Genomic DNA, 14,384 nt, shown 5'->3' with positions numbered 1-14,384 from the left:
TGGCCAATCTAGGTCACAAGTAAATGGCAAAATTCCAAACAGTAAATAGACCCCATGTTGTATTATGCAGTGATAAGTAGTGGCTATCCCTTAAGTCTACTTGACTTCTCCTCCAGGAAATTGTCCAAACCTTTTTTTTTAAAGCCAGCTCTGCTAACTATCTTAATCACATCCTCTGGCAATGAATTCCATAGCTTAATTGTGCATTAAGTGAAAAATAATTTTCTCCTATTTGTTTTAAATCTGCTACTTGCTAACTTCATAAATGCCCCCTAGTCTTTGCATTTTTTTTAAAGTAAATAACTCATTCACATTTACCCATTCTATTCCACTCGTTATTTTATAGACCTTTACTATATCCCTCCTCAGTTGTCTCTTTTCCAATTCTATTCTTTTTTTCTTTGGCCCAGCAGTTTCCACTGCAGGAGCCCTAGAACTAGAGGGGAAACAGCACCCAGTGCTGCCTATTGGAGTATTAGTGAATAACTGGCAGGCTTAGGATATCTCTCAACCATGGACTGGGAGGTGAACAGATGAAAAGGAAAAGGGCCAGTTATTTATATCTGTGCTGGAAAGAGTTGCTGATCGGTTCCATGTCATAAAGAGCAGGCTAATCCAGTCCTGGCTTTACCCCAGTGCATGCAGGGACTTGTAGTCTTGCTTTTCTTCAAAGTAGCCAGTGTATTATGACATGATGCCGATTGGTGACCCTATCTGGCAGCGATGGACTTTCTGGGCAGCAGAAGCCAGATCTGGGAAACTGGAGTGACTAGAGCAACAATTTTTGAATTAAGCCAAAGAAACTGGATTTGTGAACTTGCATGCTATTCTTCCTGCACATAATACGAATACAACGTGTGCTGCTGTGTGACAAGGAAAGAAATTCAGTTATAGCAGATGCCTTCTGAAAGGTCAGCCATAAGTGATCGCTATTAAACGTTATCCCTGTCATTATTTCTTTAGCTTGCAAGATAATTTGATTTCTTTCGATCAAGAACGGTTTGTTTTTTTTCCCTCCCTGTGAACATTGTTGATCTGCTTTGCGGTCTCTCTTTCTTGCAGATGGACTCTCTCCTTCCAGGCAGCCCTAGGAGTAATAGGGCACAGAGGCTATGTTGTCAAAAATATTAATCTCTTGGCTTCTGCTGCCACTAAAATTGTACTGGGAAGCTCTGCTTGACACAGATTGGGATTGAAAAGAGGACCCCTCCGTTTTTATTTTTAAAAAATGTAAAGTTCAAATAAAAAATCCAGGTGTCCACGCACTTATTGCAGGCCAGGGTGGGAAACATGACTGTATGTGAAAGAAATTATGAATATTCTTCACAGCTGCGGTCTGGATCTTTATTTGCGCTGCCAGCCATGTCCGTGGCTATTGTAATTAAGGCTGCACAAGTAACCTTTTTCCTAAAGACGATATCGTGCGGTTTGGAAATATTTCTGAAATCCAGCTTCTGTTGGAGCTCCAGAGATAACCACTGCTGCAAGGGATTTCAAACGTCGTGCCCAGGAAGGAGGCACGGCGAGGACGTTCCGGGCCACCCTTATTTCCGCGCATTCAAGTGGACTGGCTGGTGGTGGGCACGCAACTTCAGCCAAAGACCCAAGAAATTGACATCATCGGCCAACTGCATGGGCACTGGCCAATGAGCTCAGGCCAGGAAAGAGCTCTTCCCAGTTTCTTTGTGCATTTTCACTCTGAGCAAAATCTGAGTTAACATCAGCTAGAAAGTTTTCATCTTCTGAAACTAAATAGGCAAAATGCAATAATTACTATCTGCCCACCCACCCACCCAAGAGAGTGGGCAAAGATGCTGGCACCGCCTGGCGACAACCCCCTCCCCCCACCCTCAGAAACCGCTGTGCAAGGCAGCAGGCTCATTGACATGCAAGTGCTATCCTTTTTAATTGGGGAAAATATTATTTTGATTTTACAAAAAGAAATCCACAAGAACATGTCCAAATTTGGAAACATGGAATAATCTGCTTCAAAAAATTAAAAAAAGAACCCACTCCCTCAGTGAATATGCCAAAAAGGATTTTTAGCCGCCATTGTGAAGTGAGTGGCATGTTTGCACTGTCCCGGGGCTTCCTGATTGCCTACAGCTGCGTTTGCTACAAACAGGGAGGTTTCTGCAGCCGTCCGTATTTACGGTGGCGTTCTAAGAGAGAGAAGTCACATTATAGCCATTCTTTGAATTTTATTTTTTTTCCTTTCTCCGGTTTTGAGAGCGGTCGCTAGAGCGGTCTGTGGCTTTCAACAAGTTGTGTAAAAAGCAGTGGCTAACCACTGCGCAATATCGGCACCCTACCTCAGCCACGGCATGCCCAAGAAGCTGAGCTAGCCCTGGGCTTGCCTGCCTTGCATGCTTGGGATCTTAGAGAGATCAGAACTCAAGTGTCAGACTACTGAAGACCCTTCTAAAAAAAAAAAAAAAAAAAGTAAAATCTTTTGCTCAACACCTATGTAAAAATGTTAAATTAGATCAAGAAATGTTAAAGCTGGGTGTCTGTTAGCCCCAAATCCTGATGGCTAGGGCTGTTGGAAGAGATGGGCGACCAGCCGGGGACACCGATGTGCCTTGGGTAAGGGGTGGCGTGCCAGTGCGTCGTTACTGCTCCTTCATCGGCTTCCCCTTTGCCAGCACTGCAAGGGTCTATTTATAATATCTGACCATGCAATAGCTGGAATAGCTTTCCTCTGGCACGCACTCAGCGGGATTGTTCTGCCCGGCATGCTTTCACTCAATATCTATTTAAATCTCGAACCATCTCGTTCCTTCTGAAGTGTCACATTTCTACAGGCCCTTTCCAGCTTAGCTACCAAAATGAGATATCCGAGTCCGAGTGGGGGTAGAGTTTAAAAGATTCCCATAGACACAAACGGGAGAATCTCGTTAATACACCAGGCCCTAAGAGCCTAACAGCGTGCCTTCATCAATGCTGTGGTACTCCTTGGAAACTCTCTTCCTTTTTTGCTGTTAGCCAGTTTATCTATTTATTTATTTAGCCATTTTATAGACCGTCGTTCCAAATGAAGATCACAACGGTTTATGTCATGATATACATAATCGGCCAAATTAAAAAAAAAAACAAAAAATCCACGAGTAAAATCTGGGAATTACGTGTGTGGCCAGGCCTTGTGTGCCCCGCGCGCATTTTAGAAGGGGCCCGGCCATGTGTGTAACCCCTGTTACGCGTACAAGAGCCAGGGTGGGGAGGGGGGGGGGGTTCCAGGGGGGCGGGGCAGGGCTTGAGGAGGACGGTACAGCAGCCATTTACTGCTTTACCAGGGGATCACATGCCAGCGTGCACAACTTGCTACTGCTCCTTTGGAGGAGCAAAAGGTAAAATAAAAAAAAAATAGGGGTAGCTAGGATAGGGATAGGGGGCGGGTTGGAGAGGGGAAGGGAGGTTAGGGTAGGGGTAAGGAAGTTCCCTCCCAGTTTGCTCCTTAATTGGAGCGGACTGGGAGGAAACTGGGGAAGGCTGCAATGTGTCGCCATGCGAATATTGCACTAGTCCACTCCCTCCTTGCACGCGCATCCAGGATTTTTTAACATGCACGCGTCCATGTGGAGTCGCTATAGGTGGGTTTCTTCTTAACAGAATGATTTCAGTTTTTTTTGTGTTTAGAGTTAGTTTGAGCTTGAATAGTTCATGTTGTATAGCCTTCATGTGTGTTGCAAGAGTCAGGATTGTATTTTCAATGGAGATGGTGCATGGTAAGTAGAAATGAATGTCTAGGCTTATAGGCATATCGACGTATAGGTAGAAGGTGATTCCTAGATCAGTAAGTAATTTACATAGGGGAAGCATGTAGATATTGAATAGGGTTGCAGATAGTGCTGGACCCCGGGGGACACCTGCTTCGATGGGGAAGGTGTCAGACATATGGTTGTCCAGTTTGACTTGGAATGTCTTTTTGATAGGAAGGAGATGAACCACTTGAATACATCGTTGTTAATTCCGATTTGTCTCAGCTGATGGCATAAAAGGGTATGGTCAACAGTGTCAAAAGCTGCTGTTAGATCAATTAGTACTAGGATATAAGATTCGTCATTGTTAAATCCCTGTAATATGAGGACCATTAAGGATATGAGTAAGGTCTCAGTCAAACTTTTTTTCATGAATCCGAATTGATTTGGATGTATTTTTATTTATTTATTTATAGGTTCTTTTATACCGAGGTACGTATAGCTATACATCACCTCGGTTTACAGTGAAACAATAATTTAGCAACCAGCTTTACATATAACAGTAGAATGTGATGGGCATCAAGACAGTCTTTAAGTTGCGATAAAACAGCTTTTTCAAGAATTTTAGATAGACAGGGTAGATTAGATCTGGGTCGATAATATTCCCAGTTGTCAGAACTGCTGGATTTATTTTTTAGGATAAGTTTTATCACTGCTTGTTTTGCCCTGTCTGGGACTAGACCTTCCAAGAGAGATTGATTGCTAAAGGATGTGATTGTTGGAGTGAGAGTGCTATGTATTTGTTTTAAGGAGCTAGCTGGAATGGGGTCAAGAGGGTGATTTGTGTGTTTTTTATTTTAAAGACGATTTGTGTGATTTGTAGTTTTGAGACCCTGCCGAAAGTGGTCCATTTAGCTGGTTCATGTTTTTATTCTTGTTCTCTGGTTGGTGGGCAGGCAGGGAATTGAGTTTTTAGTCTGGTTATTTTTCTAACAAATGATTGGCGTATTCATAAGTCATTCTTGGAGAAGTAGTTGTAGCTCGAGATAGAGGAGGATGGATACAGAGAGTAACATTGTAACACAACAGACAATAGCAGAACAAGTGAACTGGTCCATTCACTCTGCACAGTTAACACCTGTCCACACTGCTAAAGATATATCCCAGTTGCCAGCTGTAGAGTGCAATGTGACTGCTTGCAGGATATCTTTCGTTATCCAAGTTTTTGTCATCTTCTTCTATTGCACTCTACCCTCTGGGCTAGTTCCTTACTTGCCTAACACATTTATAATCTGCTAACAATATAATCCTTTATCCATAAACATTACATAAATAGGGCCAGATTAAGTGTGGGGGGAATGGGGATATGGGGGGGAGGTGGGTGGTAGCCCCAAGCTTCATTACATTCAGGTGCCTCCAGCTTTCATAATGCACATTACGTAAAATACAGATTTGAATTTTGAAAGACAGATTTGCATTCTTCAATAAAAGTAAATGCAAAAAGAAACAAAACTAAAACAAATTATGATCAAATATAAGGGCTATCGCTAAAGCGTATGCAAGCAGTAAGGTGCAGAGCAGTTGCCCAGAGCATGCTATTCTCAATTCATCTTAATATATTATTTTCCAGTTATCGTGCCATATACTTGACCATTATATAATGTGTGTGTATACATACACAAATATTTAGGGGTCAAGATTCAAAATCGGTTAGCTGGATAACTCATAAGTTATCCAGTTAAAGGCAACTTTTTGAATATTGGCACCCTTATCTGGCTAGATTGAATGCTGTTCTCAGTTTAAGTTTCCTAACCTCTTAAATTGGTTCGCCGCTGCTATTCCTACCTGCTTTCCTATTTTTCTCACTCGGTTTTTTTCTCTCCCTCTCCCCCTTCTTCCCTTTCTCGCCTGCCCCCTCTCCCCCTTCCCTGTTCATTGTAATTTTCCTTTCTTCAGTTCATTGTAAACCGGCGTGATGTGTTCTACGACCGTCGATAAATAAAAGTCCATAAATAAATAAATGATTATTTGGCTAAAGTCTAGCTGGATCAATAACAGGCATTCTGGAGTCTGCCTAATGTATCCAGCTAAGGGCCCGATTCATTAAGACTTTTCCCTTAGTTGAATCGGGTCCTAACTTAGCACTTTTCAGCTGTATCCGGCTAGGTTAGCTGGAGAACTGAGAGCAATTCTAAGGTTATCTGGTCTGGCCTCGTGTGGTCGATAATCCGAGACGTAACCAGCTAGATTCAAAGGAACGTAGCCAGTGAACTGGCCGGGCTGAGCACCCCCAAACACCTCCACGTCCCTCCACCCCCCCTCCCTGGCTGCACTAATAATGGCCCTGAGTGCTCTTCCCCTCCACCGCAATCCTGGGTGAAGGAGCTGCATTTCTCCAGGGACCGGATGGGTGGGAGAGGAGAGGCCTTTTCCGGTGGAATTGGGGAGGCCAACATATGGATCCCAGCACATTTTTTTAAAATGTATTTTCGGAGGGGTTTGGAGGGTGGGTGGGAGGTGCTCAACCTAGCAGAGCCAAGAGAGGGGAGGAGCTGGGAATTGGGCTGCAGGCCTGCACTGTGCTTATTTTTCTTTACAAAACAGCTCCGTACCTTTGAATATGGCCAGGTAACTCGCAAGGTATCGGGATAACTTTAAAACCTAACTGGCTATACTTGAACATAACTGCTTAGGGTTAAAGTTACTTTAGGTAAGTATGTTCAACGGGACGTTACTATCCAGCTAACGTTGGCCGGATAACTCGTCTGCTCGATGCCTTACCGAATCTTGGCCCCTTAGTTTTGTATTTTGTTCCCTTCTCGTTTTGTTTCATGTTTTAAAACGCTCATTTTGTTTTCCTCTTATTTCTGATTTTTATTTGAATGCGTGCTATTTGCAAATACAGGGGTAAATTTTAAGACCTGCGCGCGGGTGTACATGTGACCGTGCTACCCGGCGCGTGCACATGTACGCCCAATTTTATAACTTGTGCGCGCAGGCACGAGTTATAGGCTTCCCCCATTCCCCCTAACCTAACCTTCCCCTAACCTTTCCCCCCTACCCTACTCTAACCCCCTCTTTAGTCAGTAGATTGTACGTGGCTTAGCCCAACGGTGGTGGTTCGTGGGAATATTGTATTTATTATTTATTTATTTAGACATTTTATATACCGTCATTCCATATATAGATCACAACGGTTTACGAAGTACATTCATAATTATGACTTAAACAAACAATAATTGGTTACAGATGTAGTATTCCTGTACAAATATTGTTATCTATTAATATCTATCTTGTGAATTTTATGAGAATGAGAGAATATGAGAGGATTCGAGAGAATATGAGAGAGCCTGGAGTGCGCAGAGAAGAGAAAATGCCCGACGCCAGTACAGCCTGTGTCTATCCATAGGAAGGGAAGGTGGGCAGACTGCATGAATTTATGGCCATTATTTGCTATCATATTGTACAGTTCTCTGTTTCTGAGGGACATCCTATGTGTCACGATTTCTAAAGGAAATGGTAAGAGCAGGCAAGGCAATATTAATAAACTGATCACCTCTTCATTCATGAGAAGAGGACATTGCAGGCTATCTGGCCTGCAGATTCAATTCAATTAGATTAGACAGAATGACACAATTTAGTGTATAATTGTGAAATATTTTTCTTTCTTAGCATCGCACGTTTTGGTTCAATTTCTAAAATACTTCAAAGAAATAATGTTTTATTTTGTTTTTAACAGTGGTCTAAAGCGTACATTGTACTGCCCTTTCTAGCAAACATGGACTGCTACTCCGACAACAGCATATAAGAACGAAAAGCTGCTTTTCCTTACCTACTGATTCCGAACAACTATGTCCACTGTGTAAGGCAGGGTGTCTGGCCTAATTGGAGCATTAAAAACATTTCCCCCCCCCCCAATATCCGACAAATAATCTCATAATTTCTGTTCTGATTCTTCACTCCAAGGCAGAAATGAGCATAATGAGATTTTCTAGGGCTGCTCTTTGTTCTAATTGTGTTCCTCCAAGAAAGAACAATTACAGAGAACCGGTGGCGGTAGGGCTATAACTCCTAGAATGCAGTATCACTGCAAGTAATGAGAATAAACACCATGCAGGGCCCCAGGAGACAGGGAGATAATTAGCCCTACTATTATTGGCACAAACAACATGAAAGACAAACAAAAGACAGATAAAAGTGTCTCCAGACTGATTACAGGTAGTTGGAAATAATAGCATTGATGACGAGGCAAAGGTGTTGATAGCAGCGTGGGAGGGTGGATAAAGCTGCAGCTTCTTACTTCATTGCCACTGGAAAAACTGGGCCATCTGAATTTTGTTTTCAGTAAATTAAATCCCATTTGCTAGTCAGCTGTTGCACACTGAAGTTGCTCCTCGAAGCTCATGCTGTGACACGAGTAGATCATTTTTAGGCCTTCCTACACTTCTACTGAATGGCCACGTTACCCCAGTCGCGGGAAGGAGGGCGTAGGAAAGTCCTGGTTTTCCGAGACCCCCCTGTCCTGATGCATTATGGGCACTGATTTCAATGGGTAGAATCAGGAACTATAAATTGCACAGGGATGTAAGTTCTAAAGCAGGACAGGTCACAAATTCTCTCTCCTGGAACTGGGTAACTTAGCCGCTCTGCTTCCACAAGAAACCCAACTAGTATGTATGTACTAGTATGGAAAACACATCCTGGTTCTATATGTTGGGCCATGGGGGTAATCCTTCTGGACTAGGGCCAGTTAATGGAGGAGAATGTCTTGATATAACCTTTTAATTTCTCGTGCACTGCAATTTCCTGTTTTATAATACGCATAGTAGCATAGCAATGTTTGTAAAGAACAAATGGGCCAAATGGTCTGCCCAGCAGGTGGCTTATGGTAGTAACTGCCTTCTCATGCAGGTTACCCTTGTGCCTTTTGTTAAGGTTAATAACTGCCGCTCCGTTCCCTCGGGGCCTTTCCTATCATCATAGAGGGTTTCTTCAGACTTGGGCTAGAGGTAAGTGCAGCGGTTTGCAGGACAGGCCCGTGAACGGCTGAACGCAACAATTTGTGCGTAATTGCTAATGTGACCATGCTGCATCAGGCTTACTAATATCTCATCTTCCAATAGCAACCAAAGTTATAAAAAAAAAAAAAACCCAATTAAAATCCCTCAACAAATGAAGTCTCCATTTGAGCCCTTGCCAACTGACTTGGCCACTTTTGTTCCTTATAGCAATAATGTCAGCATGACTTCAATAATTAATACACTATGGGCTGGATTTTAAGAATTAAGGCGCGGGCGTAGATTTGTGCGCGCAGCCCGGCACACACAAATCTACGCCCAATTTTATAACATACGCACGCAGCCTCACACATGTTATAAAATCTGGGGTCGGCGCGTGCAAGGTGCACACTTGTGCACCCCCTTGCGCGCGCTGAGCCCTGATGGCTTTCCCTCCGAGGCCGCTCCGAAATCGGAGCGGCCTCGGAGGGAACTTTTCTTCCGCCCGCCCCCCACCACCTTCCCCTCCCTTATCTAACCCACCCCCCCAGCCCCACCTAAATCCCCTCACTACCTTTATTTTTTTTTTAATTTAGGCAGGTGTAGGTTGCGCGATCCCTGTGCTGGAGACCTCGGTCCCGCCCCTGGACTGCCCCCACCTATTCCCCACCCCTTTTTTCAAGCCCCAGGACATACGCGCATCGCCGGGCCTATGCAAAATAGGCTTGGCCCGCACAGGAGCGGGTTTTAAAGGGTTATGTGCGTATCCCTTTTAAAATACGCCCCATCCTCCTCCTGAACTTTTTCAAAGTTACTACGAGAACTCACCCAAAATTCTTGCCTAAAGTAGTTTCACAGTTTTGCGTGAATCAATCCTCTCCCAATGTTTTGTTTTTTTTCCCCCCAAAGCCTCACTCATGCACTGCTGAACCAATTCTTCATGCCGACCTTGGACTGCAGCAGGGCGTTGCTGTTCCATTTAGACAGGGTGAAGTCTTTTAGAAAGTCCTCCCATAATAACAGAACAGGAATATTAGCAGCGCTGAGGGACACCCAACCTGATCAGTAAGAAGCTGATGAAAGTGTCACTATGGAAAAGAGATTATTTTGCTTGTTTAAAGAACACACGCGCCAGTACTACTCTGCAACGCACACCGTGCTGGACATTTTCAAATGATAAGGGCCTCAGTTATTGTGTCAAATAATTTATGAGGTTACTCTTGAGGGTCATTCTTAAACATTAGGGCAATGCTATTTACAGCATGAACTACATCAGTGAAATCGGAGTAGTTTACAATCTGCTGCTAGTTGGAACCAGCTGAAGCAGAACTGGTCTTTACTAGAGGAAGAGAGCTTTTTAAAGTGCAGTACTGTAGGGCAGATTTTCCAAGGGATGAGACTATGTGAAACCCAGACCTAGAGATGGAAACTTGCCAAAGTACATTAGCAAATGTCAAAAAATAGAGCCAACTTAGAATGTACATTCTAAACTGTGTTTTTTTTGTCTCCCATTTTAGCTATATGGTGGAGGATTTACAGTCACAATTAAGTAATTAGGTAACTGCAGAAAGGACCAACATCTCACCATGAGAGGTGGCCCATCTGTTTCACCCATCTTCAAAGGTCTTGTCTGTCTTTATTAGACTAAAAGCTTTAAGAAGCAGGGACTAGACATTTCTTAACAATATTTCTGCTAGTTGAAATTGCTAACTGGAAGCATTTAAAATTTCTTTTATATAGCCTTCTCCTCTTTTGTAAGAGTGATTGACAGTATCTTCATTTTCAAATGCTTAGATAGCCGCTTAGAGGAGTCCATGATTTCACAACCTGAAAGATTAGAAAGGGCAGTATTTGTACAATCACAAAATTGTCTTCACCTATCTGGATCTACTTTTTGGGCCTTAACTTTATTTTTTTTTAAAATAGCAATAAATCAACTTAAAGTGGAAAGGGGTACAAACTTTTGCATGCGATATTCACATTTATTATTTTCAATCTGTTAAAATCAACAATTAACTTCATACTCAAAACAGTGGAAAGATGTTGTGTTTAACTTTGTAAAACAGAATGTGTGGCTAAACATACACTGTTCTGTTTATAAACAGTCCTTAAATTTCAGGTAATATGTAAATAGTTCCCCACGACGGTCATGTTTTGCACTATTGCTGCATCAGGAGAAACAGTAAAGAATATCATCTATAAATATAGCAAGTCACAAATAAGGACAGGGAGGAAAATACAGTAAAAATCTTAACAAAAAATAGGCAATTAAAAAATAGGAAGACATACCACAGGCAGAGTAGTAATTACAATATATATAAATCCTAGCAAACCTCAAATGAGTTCAGAGTGAAGAAAGGCACCACCGTGCAGCATTAATTCCTAAAAAAACAATATAGAGGAGGTAAAGGGATTGTATAAAGAGTAAAATAAATTGCTTTTAAAATAGGCTGAAATACAAAAGATTTGAGAGACATAATGCCATGATTGCAGGCTTGCCAGTGTTCAACCAGTGGAGCTTCCAACCGGGCAGACCTGAGGCAGGAACAGTGCGCAATAATTCTGGTACGGAGCTTAAATGTAGCTTTACCCACATATAACAGCGGGCAAGGACACAGGATCGCGTAAATAATTCCACTGGATGAGCAGGACGTAGAGCTTGTGCTCTTTTTTCCTGTCGTCAAGCTTATTTCAAGTCTTCTCATACCTTTCCATGCTGGATCCCTTGCTCTTTCTGGACCCTTGAGGTGTTGCGGTAAGTTGCTCGCGTTCTCTGCGGTCGATCACCGACTGTGCTGTCCGCTGGTGACCGCAGGCCATAGACCGCTCAGTTGTTTTTCTCGCAGTTCCGCTGCTGCCCCCAGTGCCCTTGGACCATGTCCATCACAGACGCCCACGAGGACTGCATCCTGTGCCCAGGGGCCTCTCACTATGTGCGTGGCTGTCCTTTTTGTGCTCAGATGACCCTCAAGGATCGTCAAGCCCGCCTGGACAAGATGGACAAATTGTTTGGCGCCACGCAGTTTGATCCTTCGACCTCTGTGTCGGGGGGGCATAGACACCCCATGGCAAGGAAGACAGTGGAGGCATTTGAGACGTCTTGTCCTCTCCCTCGCAAACCCCTTCAGCTGGAGATAGATCCATATCCATTGCTTCCCTCTCTAGGTCTGGGTCGTCCTTGTCATCATCCTCTGTGCCAGGGAAAGACCAAGCCAAGCACCAGGAGAACAGAGGAAGCACCAGCATTGGTCACCTTCCTCCCATGGCTCCAAAGTTGGGAAGGCGCCAGCTTTGCCCGTGATGCCCCCGAAGCAGTCCCATACCAACGAGCCATTGACACCTGAAGTTGTCACTGGTTCCCCTCCTCCTCAAGCTGTACTGTCATAGACAGCATTCGAGGAGTTAGAGCACAGGGCGAGTCCCAGTACTGTTGCTGGAGCACTTGGACCTCCTCCACGCTGCATTGCTGACGCAACCTGTGCTGCTACCATGAGGGGTATCTGTGAGGCTTTGGTCGGAAATGATTCCCATCGAAGATTCCTCCGATGAGGAAGGGCTGTTGGCTCCAGTGGTACCTCCTCCCTGACCAATTCCACGGCCACCGAGCCTCAGGTTACCAGGACCCGTGACTATCGAAGCCCCAGGTACCTAAGGTGCCCCCAGGGCCAAGTGTGCTTATAGGGTTATTGGTGCCCCAGCACATCCTTCAGGCTCCTCCACCGGCATCGCCAGGCAGTGAAATTGGCGCACCATACGACCTATGGGAAGATGAGCCTTCCGCCCCTTCCTCTGAGGACTCCGAGGATCTACCTTTCACAGAAGTTTTCCGTGCTGGGCTCCAGCTGCTGCTGTCACCCACATGCGAGGACTAACATCCTGCTGTCCAAGGAGAACACCTATTACAGGTAAGCAACTCTGCTTTACCTGAAATTTAAGGACTGTGTTTTTCTTGACTGCCTCAAATAAACACATGTTAATTTATAAACAGAACATTAGCCACACATTCTGTTTTATAATTTTCCCCTATATGTGTGTGTGCCCTTTTACTCCACACTCCTTTTGTTTAACTTGTTCCATATAGAGGCTGTATCAGCTTCTGTTCATGTAGAGATTCATTGAAACACAATTTGACTGGGGTACCTACATTTTTCCATAAGTCTGTAAAATGTTGGAAATACATTTCTACTTTGTATTACACACATTTTTAAAATTATAATGCAGGGATACAGCAGATTATCAGTGGCTGATCAGATGCAACTAGTTTACAAAAGTCGATCAACAAGGTGTGTACTTTTACCCATTGGGAAACGTAGGTGGGATCAATGGCAGAGGCAACAATGCAGATAGTTTTGTATTTTCAGAACAAGGGTGGTGTTTTTCAGGGATAAAGTAGCTGCAGAAAAAGCAGATGCAAATCTCTGCAAGTACTTTTTCCTTGGGCAATTTTTAAAGAGCAACTACTTTCCCTTTGAAAACTGGTGCAAAGTGCATAATAGGGAAAAGTACCAGAGGTCATTGCAACATCTCACAGTTTTGAAAACTGCCCCATACTGCCTACAGAAAATACCCAACATTTTCCTATTAGAGGGCATGTGGGAAGGGGTTTATGATTCACAGCAGGTCATGATGTAGTTAATTATAAAAATAGCTCATCCACCATGCTACGTGTAATACAGGAGGCAGGCAACATCAGTTCCCAAGTGCTACAACTAAGATATCCACAATGAATATGCATGAAGTATATTTCCATGCACTGCCTCTCTTGTATATTCAATGTGGCTGTCCTGAAAACTAGAACTGGATGTGGCACTCCAGGATCAGAGCAGCCTTCCCCTGGTCTAATAAGCAACCACTGTGTTCTCCATTTACTTAATGGTACACACACATATTCTGTATATAAATATATATCTGGTGTTATGACTATAACATCCTCAGTACATAACAGATAATGTGAAATCGCTAGTAAACAGCTAACAGAATACATAAATATTAACTCCTAGCAGAGGTGTTCAGTCTCCTCTGAAGTATAAACCCTTGCCAACAGTTCTGTTTTTTTCCCCCACTTCCTAGAAAAGATCCTCCTCCCCCATGAGATTTCTACCCACTCAGACTTCTAAAGCTGGTAGTTGATGGTGACAAGCAACCATCAACTTCCAGCACTTTACTCCAACTCCGGTTTCCCTTCTACCCAAGCATGCAGTAGCAAGAACAGAGTATGCAACTCCTCGAGGGCAGGTGGGTAGACTGGATGGTATGCGAAGCTATGAAAGATATGCTTTTTGGAGAGTAATTACAGGCAATTTATTATTTTTCAAAGCTAGAATTGTGCATGGGGTTCATGCTTATGTGAATTAGCAAGTGTGGCTGTCTGCAAGAGCACCCGGGTCATAGACACCCATTCAGTGAATGGAAAACACTCAAGATCTAGCCCAGTTCAATTAGAACTATGATCTGTTTAACGTGAGAAATTAGTACAAAGCAATGCACAGCACCAAGGATTAATGGCCAAGGCCAAACCCAGGAGCACATGGGCATGGAGCAATGTATAATGGTCCAGGGCATTTCTCTGCAGCCTTGAAGTACAAAAAAAAAACCAGACTACTCCACTGCTAGGAAGAGATGAACGCACAACCCTCAGTAACTCTAAAATGATGGTGAAAGGGGTGCAAACTGTAGTTTCCTGCCCTCC

Source organism: Rhinatrema bivittatum, chromosome 13, assembly GCF_901001135.1.
Source record: "Rhinatrema bivittatum chromosome 13, aRhiBiv1.1, whole genome shotgun sequence".
Classification (NCBI taxonomy): Eukaryota; Metazoa; Chordata; class Amphibia; order Gymnophiona; family Rhinatrematidae; genus Rhinatrema; species Rhinatrema bivittatum.
This window is presented reverse-complemented; position numbering follows the sequence as displayed.